This window comes from Vitis vinifera, chromosome 8 (genome assembly GCF_030704535.1).
Source record: "Vitis vinifera cultivar Pinot Noir 40024 chromosome 8, ASM3070453v1".
Lineage (NCBI taxonomy): Eukaryota > Viridiplantae > Streptophyta > Magnoliopsida > Vitales > Vitaceae > Vitis > Vitis vinifera.
The window spans coordinates 15,322,801-15,344,975 of record NC_081812.1 but is presented as its reverse complement, the minus strand read 5'-3'; the positions used below and the strand labels follow the sequence as shown (position 1 = coordinate 15,344,975).

At 31.1% G+C, this 22,175-nt stretch overlaps 1 long non-coding RNA gene across 1 annotated transcript; it reads right to left on the bottom strand.

Moving 5' to 3' along the window:
- Positions 1-18,965: 18,965 nt before the first annotated feature.
- On the bottom strand, positions 18,966-20,543 carry LOC132254174 (uncharacterized). The gene is made up of 2 exons (XR_009466415.1): positions 20,185-20,543; positions 18,966-20,050 (listed from the first exon to the last, which is right to left on the bottom strand). It is a non-coding gene; the product is annotated as an uncharacterized LOC132254174 (long non-coding RNA).
- Between the last annotated feature and the right edge of the window lie 1,632 nt (positions 20,544-22,175).

The following is a 22,175-nucleotide window of genomic DNA, read 5'->3' as shown; positions in this document are numbered from 1 at the left end:
CCAAACTCAGTTTATTGGGCTGAACCCAACTTAGAAGGTTGAGTTTGGATTCGAGTGGAGTCCATGGGCTGGGTCCAAGCCCGACACGTTTGAGTGTACAATTTTCGAGTGGTTCATATTGGTATCTTATCATAGCGTTCATGTCAGCAAGACGAGGACTATGTCGTTATGTTCACCTCATGTCTCAATTCCGTATAAGAAATGAATGAGAACCTTATATGATATATATATTATATTTCACTACCCACTCGTGGAGAAGTGAAAGCTCATATGTGCCCTTGACATCCAAGCCCATCTATTTGTGAATATAGATAAAATTTTGTCCTTGTATACATTTTCCAACACACCATGGATATTGTTATTGATTTTCGCTGCCTGGTCCGTGTTTAGTACGACTATTATATTCTGTTTAGTTTAGTCCATTTTCTTAGCAGCCAAACAGAGTAACATCCCCAGATGGCAGAATAATTAATTTTAGTAAATCAAATTTGCATGTTGGTGGTGCTGCTTCCATGAATTGAATGGCAATCTACTTCCATAACATGCAATGGCATACCACTTGGGATCATTGGTACGCCTCCTTCTGATGGTCAAGTCAGCAATGGCGGCCTGACAATGGGTATTTATGGTATCCCAAAAAAGGGCCATCTCACTCACCCTGGCTAGTTTATTCTAAATATAATGTTTATAAAAAATATTTTTAATATTTTTAATATTTAAAAAATAAAAAATTTCAAATGCTCATAAAATTACTATCAAACACGTTATTAAACTATAACTCATCGCATTATCTCTATTTAAAAAAATATTAATTTAAAAGACAATTAATGGAAAAGTAATTCCAATAGACCTAAATTTCAATAATGGAAAACAATAAATCAAATATTATATTAGGTAGAAAATGGTAAGGATTTAAAAAAGGGAAAATCATGTAAAACTTCATCAACAAAAAAAATATATATTTTTTAAGAACTTTTAAAAAGTAATTTTGTAAATATGCACTGTAACAGTAACATAAACAAAATTTTAAAATTATTTTTTACCTTTTCTCTCTTCCATTCGTGAACTATAATACCTATTTCCTCTTATAATTATTATTTTAAAAAAAATTGACATGTGGCAATCAACCTGCCACATAATTTTTTTTTTCAATCATACTTATCAATGTTTTTAAACTTAACATGTCTAGATCAACATGTAATATTATTTTTTTTTCCTTTTTTTTTTTAAATTTTACCTTTTGACTTTTTTATAATATGCTAGTTACACATTCTTATAAGATATTTTGAATTTCATTTTTTTCACTCTTTCATCTCTTGATTTTAATTATTTATGAATATTTTAAGTATATAATAATAATAATAACATATAATAAATCATTAATGAAAAAAAAAATCAATATAAAAATAAATACATAATAAATATATTTAACTTTTTTACTTATAGTTATGTAAATTCATGGTATTTTTGACTTTTTTCTTAAGTAAAATGTTTAATATTTTTAATTAGAGGAGATAAAAACTTAGTTGTGGTTCCACCATTTTGATTTGTTAAAATATTGAATTTATTATTATATAAATTAAAAAATAAAAATATTTCTCATAAAGAATTTATATTTAATCATTTATATTAATTTTATTAAAAATTAAAATTTCTGCATATTTTACCATAAACCAAAGAAGAATGATGTATCATTTTCATTACAATGATACTTTTAATACATTACTTTTTTCATAAAAGAGTGATATAATTTTTTTTTTGAAAATCAAAGAAGAGTGGTATTTCATTCACATTAGGGTGGTACTATTAATATACTTTAGTATTACTTTTTTCATAAAAGAGTTGTACATTTTTTTTTCTTCAGAAAATTGTAGTATTCTCATTTCTAATGGTTATATCCATGGATGGGCAACCTCAATATGCAAAATTTTTAATTTTTAACAAAATTAAGAGAAAATAATATAAATGATTATATATATATATATATATATATATATATATATATATATATATAAATAAACAACATTAAATTTTAACAAAGCAAAATGTTTTAAGTTAAAACTATAACCAAGTTTTTATCCTTTTTAATTAAAAATATTAAACATTTTAACCAATAAAAAAGTTTAAATCCCATTAAAGTTAGATCTACAAGTAAAAAATTAAAAACATAATCATTAATTTAGATTTTCACATGAAAATTTTAAAATATTAAAAAACACAAACAATAAAATAATATGATAATATAATAAGATTTATAAAATAAAAAACTTATGTATTAGAATATAGAAAATCTTATGTTTTAAATCTCTAAATGTGTTTTTATGTATTTATTTTTATATTAAATTTGCTTTCATTAATGACTTATTATTTTATATTTAAAATATTCATAAATAATTAAAATCAATAAATATGAAATTTTGAAATTGTGGGAAACATTTGAAATTTAAAATTTTTTATAAAGCCAACATATGAAAAAACAACAAAAATGTGGAAGTATGAGGATGATGATGATAGAATAAATGTGGACCGACAATATATTAAACATTGTCCAGGATTAAGCTATCTTTTAACATGCAATTTCTGATTTAACCTTGAGTATGGGCCACCTAATGTGTAGAGCCCAATGCCATCACGGGCTTTAGATGATGGGCTTAAGGCCCGTGAGGCCCAATAACCAATGGGTATGGTCCCTGAGGCAGAAGGGTATAAAAGGGATTTGGCTTGTATCTTTTGTCACAATCACATCTTTTAAAAAGATCTTAACCGCTTTCTCTCCCGCTCCCATTGCCTGAGAGAATCCAGAGGTGGTGCCCTCCTTCAGTCTTAGAAGATTCATACCGTTTTCATCAAACACACAAATGGAATCAGGTTGGTACAATTTTAAATAGTAATTATGACATAATTTCTTCATGTGATTCAACATAACAGATGAGGCTTAGAGGATTGACATGTTAATAATTTTTTTATTGTATTGAAATGTGATTTCCCCTCAAGGGGTGTTTGGTATATGGGAATGGATAGTGGGAATAGACATTTTTCCTATATTTGGATAAATGTTAAGAAGGTATAAATGAAATAAAAAAGTTATTCAGACAGAAATCAAATCCACTTATAAGTCGGATTTGAATTCATCAAAAGTAGGTGATATTCTGATTCATTAAACCCATTTGATAATATAAAATTAACTTAAAGTTACTATTTTACCCTCTTATATCATTCTTAAACCTGATGCCTATTTTTTTTACAAAGTTAGAGACTCATTCATCATTCACTTCTATGCAACAAGTAATTCTCCTAAACTGAATTAATCAAACCTTTCACGACATTTAGAAAAAAAATTTCAAGACCATGATTTTTTTTATTAAAAAAAAACGAATATTAAATTTTTTTTAAGGTTATGGATTTTATCGGATATGATACTTGTTGAAAATTAGAATGAAATTTGAATTCTTTTATTTCCTCTTTTAGATATAAGAAAAACATTTGTTAGTTTTGAGAATTTAAATATTATAATAAATATTTTTTTTTGTAAAATATAATTTTATAACTATTTAAGCATGACAAATTATTCAAATTTTTAATAAAAATAATAATTGAATATTTGTACATTAAGGTTATATGTTTTTTTATGGTTAATTTTTTATTTATTGAGTATATATATATTTTTAGTCTTATTATTTAATAAAAAAACTCTCAAAATTTATTTTTTAAAAATAAAAAATTATTTTAAATTATATTAAATGATATTATTGTAAATTTATTTATTTTTTATTTTCATTTATATTATTATCAAACATTGAAATGAAAATAAATAATCATTCAAATCTTACATTCCTAAGTTCATCCAAATACTATAAACGAAATCATCAAATTCATTTCTATTAATTAAGAAATAGGAATAAAAACAAAATGTTTATTTTTATTCTCTATTCCGAACTTACCAAACACCCCCTAAATTAGTGTAAATAAACATTTTACCTTAACAAAAAGTGAACTAAATCTTTAACCGGGTTTTGGAAAAAATCATAAACAAAATTCTGCAAGACAACTATACGACCGACATGGGTTATGAGATAGTGGGGTTTTCTCATGTGCCGTACTCCTAGTCTCCTAATGGATTAACTGTTCCTTCTCCATCTGAAAATGATTAGTTTTTGGAATCAATAACCATTTGTGAGACTGCCATACGTTAATGATTTAAATCTTGTACTTGTCATGCACTACACACATTCTCTGCATTTTTGCACACCATCATGAAAATTTTGAAAAGCTTTGGCTCAGGAAGCAAGCCAGCAAAAGCCCAAATGAAGGTGGAAAGTGGAAACTAGGAACTCAGAAAGCAAGCCACCATGAATCCAGATGAAAGTGGGGAGTGGGAAGTGGGAAGAAATAAAAGTACTGCCACCACTAAACCAGCCAGGGGACAGAGTTTGCTATGGATTTTAGTATTCTGTAGCCCAAACCAAACATCCCCCATTAGACGGCACCTCAACTGATTCAACACGGGTGCCCACATGTTGGGATTAAGACTTGTGAGTGCAGTGCTAACCTCATATGCTTCTATAAGCTTATGACGCATCTGAACAGCGCATGGGGACAATATTGCATTTGCTCACACGTTTTCTTGAAGTGCCTGTCATACTTAGCCTACGAATAGGGACTCATTTGATGCACTTCTTCTGCCTTGATGTGGGAGTGACCTTTTTTTCTTTCTTTGTTTTGGGTATGAAATTTCCTGTCGGATGGGATTAAGTAGCATATGTAAGGAAAAATTAAAAAATGAAAATATTTCAATATCATTTGTAAAATTTACTACAAATGGTTTCTGCCTTTTTGGGATTCCAAATTTGGAAGAAAAAAAAATGTATAAAAATGATTTAATAATTTTAAATTTATTTTATTTATTTTATTTATTTTTTTGCCTTTCCCTCGAATTTTCCGTTTATTTTTTTACAAAAATGTTAGATATATTGTAAAATCTATGTAAAAAGTAAATTTGATCAATGTTGGATGTCATTGAAAATCTTTTCTTTTCAATGATAGGTTGGTGTACTTACACCAAACCTTGCACTGCGTCTTAATTCACAGTGAAAAATGTTGCCAAGATCTTGTCAATGGAAAATGTCGTCGCGCTTTGTTGGTCGATATTCCAATACAAACAGTTTGAGCTGATATACATTTTCTTCCTCTATGCACGCCACGACTTTTGATCAGCTTTGTCGGCTCCCTAGGTCAAATTACACAGTAACAAAATCATTCCAGAGTGTCATTTCTGAAAAAGAAATGGATTATTTTATGTTTTGACGCTAAACATATGGATTAAAAAAAAAAAGGAATGTGCATCACGGACGGAGCCAGCCAAGGCCGGGGGCACTGCCCTTCTGAAAATATTAAAAAAAATAAAACCCTGTTTCTCATAAAACATGATTGGCAAATAAAAAGTCCCCCTTTTTTTTAAATAAGAATAAAAATTAAAGTATTTTTTAGATATTTTCAATTGTTTTCGCTGAAAATTATTTTAAAAAATAATTATATAAATATGTAAAATAATTAAAAATAAAGTATTAAATATATAAATTATTTTTAAAAATATAAAAAGTAAGTTAAAAATATTTTAGATTCTTAAACTGACTTTTATTTTACAAATATTATAAAATAATTTTAAAAAAACTACTCTCTGTTATAAAATAAAATATGAGAATTTATCGGGAACTTATAGATGATCATCCATATTGATGTATATATCTTTGTGACTCCCTATAAAAGGGAAATACCTCTAATGAAAATCTATTCTATTATCTTTCTACATTCTAATTTCTCTTTCTTATTTTCTTCTCCTGCACAAATAGTCTCTACAAAAGAAAGATAAATATTTTTCTGTATTTAGAGAAATAGAAAAACTCTTCTCTCTTCTTTCTCACAAAAAGGTATGTGACAAACTTATATCATGATTTTTTATTTTATTACCTTTTGATTTCTATTTTCATTTATTTTATTTGAATACATAAACATGTATAATCTCTATAACCAGAAGTTATGGGGTAAATTATAAATTATATGGTAAATTTATAACTAGAAGTTATGAAAAATATGTACAATCCCTATAATTATAAATTATAAATTATAAATTATAGGGTAAATTCATAACCAGAAGTTATGAAAAATATGTGCAATCCCTATAACTAGAAATTATGAAAAATATGTGCAATCCTTATAACCAAAAGTTATAGGAAAAATTATAAAATTACAAATATATGACCAGAAGTTATGTATATAATCCCTAATTTTTTTTTTATAATTATAAGGTATAACTAGAAGTTACACCAAACAATATTATGACTAGAAGCTATATACAAATAAATAAATAAATAAATGTTCATAGCCTGAAACTATATATAAATTTATATATATATATAAATAGTTCATAGCTTGAAGCTATGTACAAATTTAAATATTTTCTTATTTTGACAAAATAATCATGGCCTGAAGCTATGAAAGTTATTAACTTTTATTTTATTTTTAATTTCTTTTAATTATATTGTGTAACTAGAAGTTATACATAAATAGTTCATATCCTAAATCTATGTACAAATTTGCATATTTTCTTGTTTTGGCAAAATAATCATAACTCAAAGTTATAAAAAAATATTATTTTTTTATTTTTATTTCATACTCACTTATTTTTTCACAATAGGAATTATGGAAAACAATTTTTATTTACAATTGTTTCATGACCAGAAGCTATGCATACAATTTCTAATTCTATTGTATAACCAGAAGTTATACAAAACAAAATTGTCAATGAATCTTGGAGCTATGATCAAAGAAGGAAATCAAGCATCCCTGTAGGATCGTGCAAAAATACTGATTTTCCTTCATCATAATCTCCATGAAGGTTTAACAAAAAAATGAGCTTTTGATGAGAAATCATTAGTCTCGTCCAACTAGATCTGAATCATTTCTTGAAGTGAATGCAATATTATCCCAAACTCGTGGACGATGACGAGAACGTGGTCGTAATTATGGAAGAAATCCTTGATACCATGGTTCTTAAAGTAATAATTTACCAAATTCTCAAAAAAGGAAAACCTTATTGCACCACCAGAAATGGAATAATACTGAGGTAAAACAAGAAAATGAGAAGTGTTTACAAGATAAACCTCTTAAGAACCATGAGAATAAGTGTTATAGATGTGGTATGAAAGGGCATTGGTTGCATACCTGTCGTATGCCCAAACATTTGGTCAATCTTTACCAAACATCGATAAAAGGAAAGGAAGTTGAAATGAATTTCATTGATAGTGATGGCCAAATGGATCTAACCTATTTAGATGTTTCGGATTTCTTTGAGAATCCTAATGGGAAAATTGACCATCTAATTGGTGATGGAAATGTCTGTTATGATTAAACGTTATGTTTTTATTTAGTTATTTGCAAATAGGTTTATTTTGTTATCATCTTTGAACACATTGTTTATTGTTCATATTTTATAGTTTATTTCACATTTTATCATTTATCATTTATCATTTATCATTTATCATTTATCATTTAAATTATTTTATTTATTTATACTTGAAGATACATGGATCTCTCTCATACCTTGATCCATCACTACAATTAGTTTGATTATTGAAATACATTCTAGTTATTTCATGTATAAATTGCTCCACACTTACAAAATCAAATGTGTGAGATACTTACGAATATATAACTTTAAATTATCTTTTCATATTTGTTTTATTGTGTTATCTATGCTCTCATTGCTTTTACACAACTTATTATGTCATCATCGATGACTAATATTTTTTCATTGATTTTAATTCTTTCTTTATGATAATATTTCTTCAACTCTATAAAGACGAGGTCTTTATGACAATGTTTTATGACTTGTTACTTTGATGAAACTCTTGTCTCATTAATTACATAACATTGATGACAAACAATGTTAATATTATATTAGGTGATAGAAACTTGATTAACGGCTCCAAAAGAGCTTATACTATGTCATTAGTGGTATTTGATTCCACGTGAATGACACTTTATATGATGATAGATTCAGAAGAATCTTTTAAGACCAACTTGGTCCCTCGGGGTAAAAGGTCATATGGCTGTACATTACAAAACCAAAAGTTTTCAATTAGTGACTAGTCTACCTATACACTTAAAAGGTAGAATGACTGTTGTGTAGATTATTATTTTAATGAGACAATTTTCTCGTTGTCAGGGGGAGAAGAGCTAGTTCCAGAATAACGGCGTGAAATTATTTGGAATGCATTGACTTTGACTTATCTTGATCCTCATACCAATCAATGTGAACTAGAAGTTCAATGATCAATTATTTGCAAAATATTGCAAATCAATTACCAGATGCATTCATTGATACAAAGAAAGTGACAAAGTCATATATCCTAGCTGCAAATACTCCAGCACGGATTGATGTCCCTATAGGACAGTTAACAAATTAATCTAAGATACACTTGAAACGTGGTAGACCTGTCAACTCAAATAATGTAACTCCCTGGAAGAGGAGAACCCAATAAAAACTTGGCACTCTAAAAGAGACCATAAAAAATAACTGATCAGTTTAAAATTGATAAATCTATAGCTCTAGAAGAGACACAAATAATATAAGAAGCCCTTGAAAAGACACATATATTGAATAAGAAGCCCTTGAAGAGGTACATATTAAATGAGAAGCCCTTGAAGAGGCACAGGTACCTGAAAATTGTGATATCTCAATAAGTTATGAATACACGGGAGAAAAATGGGATCAAAATAATATTATTTTCACTTTCCAAGTGGCCTCCATAAGAAATGAGGAAGATCTTGAACCACGAAATGTGGAAGAATGCCAACATATAAATGATTGGCCAAAATGGAAAAAAGCTATACAAGCAAAGTTAAACTCATTAACAAAATGAGAAGTTTTTGGACCTGTAGTCTAAACACCTAAAGATGTAAAGCTTGTTAGGTATAAATGAGTATTTGTACAAAAACTCAATGAGAATAATGAGATCATAAGATATAAAGTGCGATTAATAGCACAAGGTTTCTCGTAAAGACCTGGTATTGACTACGATGAAACATACTCTCCCGTTATGGATGCAATCACATTTCGTTTATTAATTAGTTTTGCAGTCCCAATAGGACTAGATATGCGTCTCATGAATATTATTATAATATATTTATATGGATCCATGGATAATGATATATACATGAAAATCCCTGAAGGATTTAAATTGTCTAAAGCAAATTGTACAAAGCCTCGCAGCATGTACTCAATCAAGTTACAACGATCCTTGTATGGATTAAAGTAATCTGGACACATGTGGTACAATCACCTTAGTGAATACTTGCTAAAAGAAGGGTATATGAATAACCCTATATGCCCATGCATCTTCATTAAGAAATCAGAAACCGGATTTGCAATTATTGCAGTGTATGTTAATGACTTAAATCTTGTTGGAACTCTTGAAGAGCTCACAAGAATAACAAAGTACTTGAAAAAAAAATTGAGATTAAAGATTTTCAATTGAGTATTTTCCAAATGAAGTTTTAGTACATCAATCAACATACTTTAAGAAAGTTTTGAAGTATTTTTATATGGATAAAGCGCATCCTTTAAGTTCTCCAATGGTTGTCTAATCACTTGATGTGAAAAATGACTTATTTCCTCATTGCGAAAAGGATGAAGAATTACTTGGTACTGAAGTACCATATCTTAGTGCTATTTGTGCACTTATATATCTTGCCAATAGTATACGTCCAAACATTGCTTTTTCTATCAATTTATTAGCAAGATATAGTTCCGCTCCAAGTCGAAGACATTGGAATGGTATCAAACATATATTGCGTTATCTTTGCGGAACTATTAGTATGAGTCTATTTTAATCAAGGGAATCAAAACAACAATTGCTTGGATATGCAAATGTAGAATATCTTTCAGATCCACATAAAGGTAGGTAAAAAACAGGGTATGTGTTTAATTACAATGATACTACTATCTCATGGAGATCTATCAAACAAACAATGTTGACTACATCATCAAATCATTCATAAATACTAGCAACTCATGAAGCAAGTCGTGAATGTATATGGCTAAGGTCAATGATCCAACATATTCAAGAAACATGTGGACTACCTTCCATCAGAGTCAATACAATCAAGTTACTTGAAGATAATGTTGCTTATATTCTACAAATTAAATGAGGATTCATAAAAGATGACAGAACTAATCACATATCCCTAAATTCTTCTATACTCATGAGCTCGAAAAGAAAGATGAGATCGATGTTCAACAGATTCAATCATGCAGTAATCTAGCATATCTATTCACAAAGGCGTTACCTTTGACCATATTGAAAAAGTTAAGGTATGACTTTGGAATACGAAAATTAAGAGTTCTACCATTTGAAATGTTGAAGAAATCATAATCATGTTTACATGAGGAGGAGAATGATAATATGGATATACTGTACTCTTTTTTCTTTCGTCCAGGTTTTATCCCATTGAGTTTTACTGACAAGGTTTTTAACGAAGCAGTTACAATAATCCAAAAGAATATTATACTATTTTTCCTTCACTAGGGTTTTTTCCCATAGGGTTTTTCCTAGTAAGGTTTTAATGAAGCATATTTTTATGATCATCCAAGGGCAAGTGTTATAAAATATGAGAATTTACCGGATTATGGAAACTTGTGAATGATCATCTATATTGATGTATATCTCTTTGTGACTCCCTATAAAAGGGAGATATCTCTAATGAAAATTTATTCTATTCTCTTCCTATGTTTTAATTTCTCTTTCTTATTTTCTTCTCCTTTCACTTTATAATTTTACAACACTCTCAAAATTGTTTTTCGGTCTTAAAAAATAATTATCAAATAAAGCCTTGGCCCTGTTTGACAATCATTTTCGAGAATGGTTTTTTATTTTCTAAAATATAATAAAAAATAAAAAACACGGTTTGATAACCATAAAGCTATTTTATGTTTTGACGCTAAACATATGGATAAAAAAAAGAGGAATGTGCATCACGGACGGAGCCAGCCAAGGCCGGGGCACTGCACTTCTGAAAATATTAAAAAAATAATAATAAAACCCTGTTTCTCATAAGGGAAATCAATTCCCAGACCAGTTTCACTCCCTAAAAAGTGTCGATCCACATTTCGTAAAATTTACGTCTTAGAAATTGTCGGCCTGGCTCCACCACTGCCTACCATCGATAGGGATGTTCATACAACCTGAAGAGAAAACGACTCTCCATATGCAAAAGTAATAAAAAAGAAAAAAGAAAAAGGAAAGGAATACAAAAGTCATTGTTTCAATACAACAAGGGTACAATTATTAAACAATGCTACCTAGAATTGAGTTCGATGCCAACCCCAAGAGCCTTATCTTCCCATGAATTAAAATAAATGACCCGGCAGTTTGGTAACAGTCCAATTAACAACATCACCCATTTCAATGTCTGTCATTGAATTTTGTATAAGGAAATAGACAGACAACTTATCAGCAAAGACAGTTTACCTGCAGTTTTGTATAAGTTGAGATGATGGGAATATAATGTAATTTATAAACTGGCAATTAATTATTATATTCCATTGCACCTCAAAATTGAAAATCGGACACGCAGATGCAAATTTGTTAAGCAGATTATGACATTAAAGTCTGGTTGCCAGCACTAACGGTTTGTAAAATTTATTGTACTTATGTAGTTGGATGGCGAGAGAGGGAGAAAGAGAGAGTTGCTACGACTCTTCATATCTATAGACTGAAGTACAGGCAGCATGGAATCAACTACAGTTATCCAGTTCTGTAAACTGGAGGATATTGGTATACTCTCAAAAAGCCACCTCCTCTTCTAAGTGCTACTGCCATGGAAATGACTCTGCAAAGGCTTAGAACAAGCTCTAGATTGAGAGATGATGCTACATTTCAACAAGACATTAGATGCCCTTCTGAATTATGTGTACTTTGAAGTGGGGTAATGGGGTTGATCACTTTCATCTGCTGTCATCTTTTTCTTCCTGCTCAGCACTCTTCCCGGCTTTGAGACCACGCCAACTAGTAGCTCGACAAATTTCCGGAATATCCTAACTTTTACCTGTCCTCTCTTTGGAGGAAGCCTTGCTTTCTCATTCTTGTGCCCATTAGCCATAGGCATTGCCACAGAGCTGGCAGGTCCTGAGGAAACAGAGGAAGAAGGAGACTGCAGCTTCTGTGTCTCCAACAGGCTCAGAAGGAAAAGAATTCTGAAGTCTAAGAAGAGTAACCTAGTTTTGATGTGGGGATATTAATATGGGGGAGAGAGTAGAAGGGTATTTATATTGTTTTGAGAGCACCACCCAATTGCTCAAGTCACAGGGTTTTACAAACATGGAGAATCACACAGATCCATTTAATTGGCTGATTGCTGAACGAATAGGAAGATAAGTAATTTTCCAACGTTTATTATATTATAACTCTCTACTGTTTTCGTCATGAGTCTCTCTTTGAATTGGGATACACGTACGGTTTGTCTCCCTCAAGCGGTTGAGGATTCTAGAAGGAAGATTTAACATGGATTGGATAGAAGTCGGTAAGTCCTGTCTGGTAGTAAAAAAGTCAAAAGTTCTTCAGAAGGAAAATAAATAGTAATAATAATTATCTACAAAAGTTAATTTTAAAAGAAATTCATCAGAAATCAGCAGGTCCACCTTAAGATCACTGAGCAGAGGTAAAGAAAGTGTAGCGTATACATGTTTTTGAAAGACAAAGGAACAGTTCTCTGGCGGCTGGCTGAGCAAAATCAGCGGCTATCCAAGAATCTCCTCCTCCATGTTGTATTACCAGACAAGCTAATGAATTCCTCACAGCGTGCCTTCGTGTAGCTCCTGTTGCACCAAATTCCAATGTCTCCCCGTGAAAAGGACTCAAGCTCCGGTGGGCTTTCAGGGGAGACACGCCAAAGACACGTGTTGTCTTGTTGGTGATGGAAAAGAAAAAGGTGGAAACAGACTAGGATTAACCCCATTTAGGGTCCAAAAAAGCCAGCATTATTGAGAGATCATAAAGCACAAAAAGTGAAAAACGACCAATTTGCTACCTAGGACTACAATCCTGATGACAATTTTGTGGATGATTACTGGACTCTCTTACAAGCCCTCTGACATACTCATTGAGACGGTGATGCACATGTCAACCACCTGGGCAACACCACTTCCCTGGAAACTTCCAGGTCAGTAATCTTACATGGCCTCAAAACCTCTCATAAATACCTGCCAATGTCGATTTTCTTAGGCTTTTCCAAAAGAGATCTTACGCTCAAAATATAAATCTTAAGAGATTCTTGATTTGCTTTCCCCGAAAAAGAACCCTAGCCCAAGGACATGACCTGCAGGAACCTTCAATGAGTAATGCGAGCTAACGTCTAAAAATTTTGACACAGAGAAACAAGTTAGCGACCATTGAATACCTCCAATTATTTCACCCACAAATGTAACACATGTTTTACAGTCCTACAAACTGAATATCATCCTTACAAAATTTCTGGGTTAGTCATTGATCATATATATTGTTGATTGTCGATTTTTAAAAGAATGATGTGAATAAAAAGTTTTGCTCACAAAAAAGGAGAACAAAGAACGTGTCAAAACTTTTGGATAAAGAAACAGATGGAAAAACAATAGAAGCTATTGCATTCATTTACAATTTACAACACCCTCCTTTTTGGCTATCCCTTATAACAACATTGTAATTTACAGCACAGGCCCTGATATCTAAGACAAAAACAGGGTTCCAAATGGGATCACTTGACTGGTGCGAGAATGGTGTAGATTAAAAGAAATGTGACTATTATAATAGCCACAGTTAGAGTAAATCCTGGACTGGTCCATAGCATGAGGTTTGACCTCTCTGTTCTCTTGATTGGATCAACCTCCTCGGACAGTGGGTAGTTTGAACGCCTGGGATTCCAGGTCACATACTTGTCTGGAGAGAACTGTGAGAAGAGCCTCTTTTTCCCCTGCTTCCTGAAGCTTGACCAGGCTTTGTCCCAGTCTGTAGAGAATTTATCACCTGAGAAATATGCGACAATGCAGGTATGAGTTTTTTTCCTCTTCCATTTGGAACTTGTACATATAGCGATCCTTCATTTTCTTTGTTAATGGAAAAACATGGGACTGTGCTGGGAATGGAATAAAGCTTGCAGTAAATTGGTCACAAGAAAAAAAGAACCATAAACTATAAGGGACTCGTATTCAAAGTCAAGCCCATCAATTTTCCACATGGCAATGCTTCCTGAATTTTTCATTTGGCAAAACATAGACTTGTGTCAGCAGAAGGCCTCCCAATTGCATAAAGTCTGTGTATATAGACCTTGTAGGCAAATGGGAGGGTTTTGAGAGTCTAGTCACATACGACTGTCTATAGTAGAATCAATACATCAATTTTGAGGTTAGCATCACAGAGAGATACATGTAATGCAAGTGATAGAGTTGGAACATGGAAATTGAGTATTCAGAACCTCTTGCCTGTTTCCATGCTATGTGTCCATCAATGACATGGATATATTAGGGCAACAAAAAAGGGTGAGAAATTATGGTTTAATCAATGTTTCATGGGCTGGTAAACCATTTCTCGGGATTAGAAGATAGAAGCAGGTAATCCAATATATTCCCTCACCTGAACTGTAAGGCAACAGTCAAGGGCTCCAAGCCCTAACCCTGCCTTTCACCCAGCCACTCTCCTACCAAAGTAGAGATGCAAGTTGCTTGTTATGCCACCATAGTTACATGTAATCAAAGCCATATTCAAAGACAAACTAGCAAAACTGACAAGCCAGTGGTGAGGTTAGTAAACAGTTTCATGGCTTGAGGATTGCCTGAGCATTATAACAATATCAGGACATGCTAGGATGGGAACACTCTAACATCCCACATTGCTTCTTTCCCCAGAAAGGTGAGTGACGCCTTCTTTCAAGAGGGTGTTTTAATGCTATCTTTGGTTTCAAAAAAATAGACGGAAAGAAAAAATAAAATAAAATAAAAAATAAATTATTTTTATATACTACTTTAAATTCATTTAATTTATTTTAATATTTTTATATAAATATTAAATAATTTTAAGATGTATAGGTTTTTAAATAATTTTTATATACATTTTATGTTTTTTACAATTGAAAACCAGAAAATCATATTAATATTTTTTTTTCCTTATTATTTTCCTCTAACCAAACTTTACAAGATTCAGATTTTAAGTTATTCCCATAGGCCATAACTATTAGTATGGCGAAAGAAAGGTCTAAATAAAAAGAGAGAGTAAGAAAATATGGCCCTTAAGAGAAGGATTGTCTCAAGTCATGGTGAGACTAAAAAGCACTCTTATCTCCCAATTGACCATAGACTTGATAATAATGGTTCAACAATGATTTTGACAATGAAAAGACGAATGGTACGAGCAACCTGTGTATTGCCCCAATCAACACCCGGAACTCCAAACTGAATTCTTATCATTGAATATTACGGCACGAAAAAAAAAAACAACTTCCAAATGCCTTCTGCAGCCAAAAAAGATCCGATAATCATCATGAATGTGGAAATCAAAATTGAGAACGATCAAACAAAACCCTCGAAATTATTCCGATCAGAACCCAACCAAAAAAACAAAAAAAAAATAATCTGAAACCCAATTTAAAGTTCTGAAAGCACAAATTGAGACGGCTAAAATGAGAAACCTCTGTTATTGTCGTTGTTGGCGTCACCGTTTTGTTGGGGTTGTTGAGAGCCTCTTCCCTTACAGAAAGGTTTGAGAGGCGAGGAAAGGTATGAAGAAGGGGTATTCGGTTTTCTCGACCAAAGCTTCTGTGATGCTATGCTTCCAATTCGAACTTGAACATCCATTTGCAAATTCTGGGTTTCAATTCAGCCGCTGCTTTAATCTGAAATTTGCGTGCGACCATAAACATCCCTCTCTTATCCGTTACCGCCGTGGGCCAACACCACTCTCCATTTCCTCCAAATGAAATCTAGAACTGGATTGATACGCGTGACACGTGAGCTCCTTGTGGTGCTCGAAATCCGACTGGTCACGCTCGGCGAATTCTATAATAAAAATAATTGATATGCTTTTTTTTTTCTTTTTGCTCTCTCGTTAATTTCTGACATATTTTAAATTATTAAAAACATTTGAAAAATGACTTATTTTTTAAAATATTTAATATTATCAGATATTTTTGTTATTTGGTAAACTAATTTAATAATATTATTTAAAATTAATTAAAAATTATTTTAATTAATAAGTAAAATCAATTAACTTATTCTTAAATCCACATTTTTATTACTTTATCACCCCACTATTACTCAACTTCCTTTATCCAAATTATAATTTATGAGGATAAATATGTTAATTTGATTATTTAAAATATGTTTTTGTGGACCCCGCATTTCGGCTCAATGCGTTCCCCACTCGATGGCGAACTCGATTTTTATTTGAAAAACAATGATTTTTATTGATTAAGAAAAATGACTTGGAGTTGCCACTTATTTTTGTTTTATTTTTTAAAAGGGTAAACAAAATAAGAAAGAAAAACCCTAAGAGTGACTCCTTGTTTTGGAAAAGGTTGTCTGCGAAAAATCGGATCGGGTTCAGGGGTTAGGTTACTTATCGGGAAGGTACGGTAAAGACCGTAGCACCTCTCTAAATCCCTAAAGTCAGGTCTCTACTAATAAAATGAAGCTGACGTGAAAATTGATAAGTAAATCAATGAATACCCGGAACTATCATGCACATATGAGAATCATAATAGGTATAGAAAGTGCATACCTGGGCTTCCAATCACGAATGCGCTATCATGAAACAAGGTTAGTGAACAATGAATAGATATAATTACACGCATATCAAGGAACAGAATAAATCAATCATACATGGCAAATGAATCAGTCAAACAATCAATCAGTCGTGAAGTCACGTATGTAGGGCCTCCACCAAAACCCAGTTCATTTTTGCATGAACTAGTTCCATAAATTCCATCACTTGAAATTACGGAATTTAATCCTTGCTTATTTTAAAACATTTTAAAATCAGGGCAGTCTTGAAAGTTGCATGCCGAAGAAAGGTGGCCGCAAATTTTATTGAAAAATAGGATTTTGGAACTCAAAGGAAATGCTCTAAGGATGAAGAAGAAGGTTGAACGTCGGGCGGACAGAATTCCGGATGTGAGATATCCGGGTGGAATGTCGGCGGGGAAAGAATTACGGATGTGAGATGTCCGGGTGGAATGGCGGCGGGGGAAGAATTCCGGATGTGAGATGTCCGGGTGGGATGGCGGCGGGGGAAGAATTCCAGATGTGAGATGTTCGGGTGGAATGGCGACGGGGGAAGAATTTCGGATGTGAGACGTCCGGGTGGAATGAGTGAGAATTTCCGCCCGGGTGGAATGAGCAATGTCATGTGTGGGGGTTTACGCATGATGAAGATAAACGGGAATAGGAATGGAGTGATGGATGGGGACGTAGGCATGTTGGGTAAAACGATGAATAATAAACGAGAATGGGTATGGGGATGCTGATGAGGTGAGTTTTGCTGCCATGACAACTACTCCAGATTTTCTAGGATCTCTTTCGAGCAGGGATGAGAAAATGGATACGTACCATGGACGGATATCAAGAAACAGGGGAAGTAGAGAAACAGAGCGTGAAAGAAGACGAATAAATAAAGAAAAATCTCAGAAAATCCATTTCATGAATCATCCATGAATCTTCTGAGCAGGTGGGTAAACCATATCAAATGCAACCACCCTCATGATTCTCAAGCATTTCATAATCACAGTAGGACCAGAGCAAGTTAAAATGGACAATGGCAAACACAAATGCAGGGTCATACTTCAACAAGTAGACTGGTGGCCTTCATTATCCACCCCAAACAGATCAATGAGTATTCAAATGTCAATAAAAGATATAGAGGATTGATAAACATACCTGGAAATCCCTTTCTCCGCTAAATATTTGAGGCTTCCAACTCATTGTTTCATATTTCGTGGGTGCTCTGCTCAAAAGTCCTTCTCAAACGACCATGGAAGCACCTCTCACTCTCTCTATAACTTCTCCAATATCCCCTTTCTCCACCGAGTCTCTCCTTCTCTCCCTCAAAATATCACGCTCTCCTTCGTCCTCCTAGTTTGCTGCCCTTCGCTAAACGAGTACCCCCTCCTCTTCCTCTTTTTTTCTCTTTTTCTTTTTTTTGTCACCAACCTGCCCCCTATCAACGAATCTCCTCTAACAGAAAATATACACTCCTCACTAACGGCCAGAATATCTCCATGCCACGTGTCAAACTCTCACTCGCTATGGGACTGTGACACTTGTCAAAACAAGCTACTTGAGATATGAGGCCCCAAATGGGGTCTACAGTTTTAAATTAATTTTATCAAATAACTTTAATACTTACAATAAATATTAAATATAAGTTTTAAATTAATAACTTAATTATAATTTAACTTAAAAAAAATTTAAATAGTTAAGTAATAAGTATTAAGTTTTATCAAATATTATTTTTCTTTATTTCTTATTTTTAGTATATTATGAGTTTAAAAAGCCAGTAATTTTATGAATTTATAAGGTTAAAAACATTGTGGTTTAACAAAAAATAAATAAAATACATTTTCCAATATTAATCCATATCGTATGTCAAATCAAGACATCATAAAGAAACCACTCCCTCGTTTGTTTTTTAACTCTTGGGGTATCATTATTGTATGAATAATTGACATCAAAGTCCCATTTAAATAAAATATTTTACTAATAAAATTATTTAAATAAATTAACAAATCTTATTAAGCTTTGATTTTATTTTATTTTTTATCTTTTAGATATCTATGTAAATAGACATAAATTAATTTTAATAATCAATTAGTATAAAAAATAAATAAAAAAACTGCTTTCTTTTCAAAAAAAAAAAATTTCAACAAATAATTAGTCAATAAGAAAAATTAGCTAATAAAAAAAATTTTAAAGCAACAATTTGCACCCCATTAATTAATATCCAAAATCTCAAAGGGTCAATTGCTAACAATCCTTCCAAAATAAGTTCCAATGCTTTTTTTTCAATCATATTTATGCTAATTTGTGCTTCTTCGTATTGTTAATGTTCCATTTTCTTGCATTTTTTCCACTTGTTTATTTGTCATGTTAAAATTAGGTTCTTGAATACGGAATCCTTATATACCAAATTTTTATGGCATTGCTATCTTTATTTATATATATATATATATATATATATTGTGACTTTCTAAATAAATGTAGATGATTTTGGTAAATCAATCGAATGACCTAAAGTAATTTAAGTTTTCAAATAAATTAAATATGTTTAAATTATTGAGTAGATTAAATATGTTTGATAAAATAACTTAACATCGTAACCTATAGCTAAAAATCATTTTAAGTATTAAGTCAAAATAGTTCATTTATTATTCTTTTTTTTATCATGTTTAGCCACATCTAATAATAATATATTTAATAGCCTGAGTTCAAACCAATGATTCATTTTTTTTATAGTAAATATTTAAAGGTTATCTTATAAATTTATAATACTTTAAATATGAATGTTAAATAATAAATTTATTTATTAAGATTAATAAAAATAAATATTAATTAGTTTTTTTAATAATAAACGTTAATTGTATGTGGACCCTGAATTTTTCACTTGATGGGTGACTAGTTTTTTTTTTTTTTTTTTTGTGAAAATTTGATTTTTTAGAAAAAAAACTTGTATTCGCCATTTATTTTTATTTTATTTTTTAAGGAAAAACAAAATAATAAAGAAAACTCTGTGACTCCTTATCTGAAAAAAACTATGAAAAACCAAAGTCGAATCTGGTCAGGTTACCTATTAGGAGGGTACGGTGGTGAGTTCAACCCATGCCCTTCTTCACTTGCCCCAACTGCTTCCATGTTTCTCCACTCTCGGCACAGTGCCAAAACACCCATCCAAACATCAAGAAAAACAAAAATAAAAGAAATTCAAATAAGCCTAATAACAATATCTAATAACATGTAAGCCCAAATCATGCAAATCTGCAATCAAAATCAACAATCATGTAAGCCCAACATCCTTAAAGCCCGTAAACACAATCCAAAGCCCAAACAAACAAAACCAAAATCTCCAAACAAAGTACTGTGTAAATCAAAATGAAGAAAGAAATGGTTACCTCTACAATGAAAGTAGAAAGAATGAGTGTCGGGGTGGAGAAAAAAAAGAGAGAGAAATATAGAGACATGGAAGATACGGCCGGAGTGGGGGGCAGTCGCCGACAGTGGAGGAGACTGTCAGTCGACGGTGGCATCGCCAGCAATGGTGTCACTATAGTAGCGTCATCGGTAGCGGTGGTGAGATGGGCAGCCATCATGGGGATGAGGGAGAGAGAGAGAGTGAAAGAAAGAGAGAAGAAGAAAAACGAAAAAGAAACAAGAGGGTAGCCGGCGCAAGATGGTCGTTGGGCATCGTGGGGGCCACGATAGTGATATGAGGGGTGAGTCAGAGAGAAAAAGGGAGAAAATAAAGAATATGGGTGTGGGGAAAAAGGAAAGAGGAAAGAAGAAAGAAAAATGGAAAATGAGGAAAAAAAGAAAAGGTAAGTGAGGGTTGCCATGGGGATGAGAGAGAGGGGGAAGAAAGAGAAAATAAATAAAAATAAAATAAGATAAAATAATAATAATAATAATAAAATTAAAGTTGAAAATTAAAAATTAAAATAAAATGGGTTTAAAATATTAGGTTAAAAATATAATAATAAATAAATTAATTAATTAAATGAGATAAATTTTGGGGTCTACATGATGATAAATACATCAATTCAATAACTTAAAATAAATTTTAAATTAATTTAATAAACAACCTTAATATTTAAAGTAAAAAATAAGTGAAAAGTTTTAAGTTAATAACTAAAAAATAATTTAATTTAAAATCAATTTAAATTAATAAATAATAAGTATTAAGTATTAAATTTTATTAAACACTCGGTAAATTTTCAATTGTTATTATTATTTTTTAATTTCATTGTTAGATACTTAGAAAATGTCAAAACATAATATTTTTTATTAAATGATTTAAATCAACTTTTTAATTTATTATTTGATTTTTAGTTTAGACATAATGTTATTTGATAAAGTTCACTAATCAAAATTATTAAACTAACATATTTTAGTTAATGTAGTACATCAATAGGAACAAAAATTCAATTAACCTCTTGATGGGAAACCTCTATTTGATCAATAGAGTCTGGGACTAGACATTCACTACAGAAACTCCATACCCAAAGGGCCTATAATTTTGAATCAGACCTAACTCGAATGGTATTGTGCCCGCTGCCCATTTTATGGACTACCAAATTTCCATCGCTAGTGTCATAGTTCCCGTGGTTGTTTTTTCTTTCCCTTGCCCTTAAACAGAATTAAGCTGGCCGAACAAATAAAGATTTGTTCACGTAACTGGATGATCATGACAGTCATAGTCGTATCTTTTCCTTGCTCTAGATTCAAAATTTTAACTCCAAAAAAAAGGTTAGGCATAATGCCAAAAAATATGCAAATATTTAATGTAGCCAAAAAAAAAAAAAAATGCAAAGCTTGATATTTTTTTATCAGGTTAATTTTGTTTATATGAAGATTTTGATTAAATACACATAATTCTAATAGATTTGAAATTTTATGAAATACCTAGATTGACTTTAAATAAATAGGATATTTGATAAATTTTAAATTTACAAATATATGATTTGCATTCAATCATGTAGATATTCTCGATTTTGGTTTAAAGGATTTTGACGATTTTAAAACGTGTTTATAAAATTAAGAGAAGTTTATTTATATATATATATAATTAAAAATTTTCTCATATCACAAATACTCCGATACACGTTTTTATTATGTCTCATGAAATTATGGATTAAATAAACAAACATCTTTTATTAGGTAAATAATTATGATTTTTAAGAAAAATTAAAACGTGCATATGTCATTTAAATTAAAAGGACCATACACGCATGAACCATTACATAATAAAAAAATACGAATTTAAATATATATATATATATATATATATATATATATATATATTTTTATTTATTTATTCAAAATGACAAAATATACTATTTTTGTGCCAAACTCTCAAAAAGTTTCTATAAAGAAATTTGAATAAAAC